Below are 828 nucleotides of genomic sequence, written 5' to 3'. Positions count from 1 at the left end.
ATGACATGACTTGCATTTTACAAGGATAAGTGGCAGCAGTGTTGAGAATAGACTATGAGGTGGAAGGGCAGAAGCAGGAGGAGCAGTTAGGAGGTCACTGTAATAATTGGTGTGAGATGATGTTAACTTGGCCAGAATAATACACAGTGGAGCTGATGAGAGTAGATGGGCTCTGGATGTTTCTGAAAGTAAAAGCAACAGGAGTTGCTCATGGATTAGATCTGGGGTGAGAAAGAAAGGGAAAAAGCAAGAATGACTCCACAGTTTTTAAGACAGACTTGCCATATATGGAAGGGAAGGCTGCAGGAAAAGCAGGTTTGGCTGGGGCTTGAGGGGTAAGAAATCCTACTGAGATGCCTATTAATATCTAAGTGGAGATATTGAAAGGCAGTTAAACCCTACAAGTTTGGAGTTGAGAGGAAAACTCTAGGCAGGAGGTATAAACTTGAGAGTTGTTAGTATATAGATGATTATTAAACAATGCAATCACCAATGGAATAAATATACAAAGACAAAAGGTTTAATGAACGAGCCCTGGGCACTCTAGCATTTTAGGTTGGGAAGTGGGGAGGAGACAGTAAAAAAGAATCAGAAGGAAGGACTAATGAAATAAGAGGAGAACCGAGAGAGTAGGGTCTTGGAAATAAGATAAAAAAGAAGTTTCAAGGAGACAGTGATCAACTGTGACAAATACTGCTTCTATGTCAAGTAAGATTATGACTGACTCAACCAGTAGATTTTGATATGGTTAACATTAGTGACCAGTACAAGAGCTGTTTTAGTAGTAGGGGGGTGAAAGCCTGACTGGAGTGAGTTCAAGGAGGAAAA

General features: G+C 40.7%; 1 protein-coding gene across 1 annotated transcript in view; it reads right to left on the bottom strand.

The window, feature by feature from the left end:
- The window catches only part of ZSWIM5 (zinc finger SWIM-type containing 5), a 184097-nt gene that overhangs the window by 46170 nt on the left and 137099 nt on the right, over positions 1 to 828 (bottom strand). The window lies entirely within an intron of this gene.

This window comes from Hipposideros armiger, unplaced genomic scaffold, assembly GCF_001890085.2.
Source record: "Hipposideros armiger isolate ML-2016 unplaced genomic scaffold, ASM189008v1 scaffold_965, whole genome shotgun sequence".
Classification (NCBI taxonomy): domain Eukaryota; kingdom Metazoa; phylum Chordata; class Mammalia; order Chiroptera; family Hipposideridae; genus Hipposideros; species Hipposideros armiger.
The sequence above is the reverse complement of the archived record's forward strand: the minus strand, read 5'-3'. Positions and strand labels throughout refer to the sequence as shown.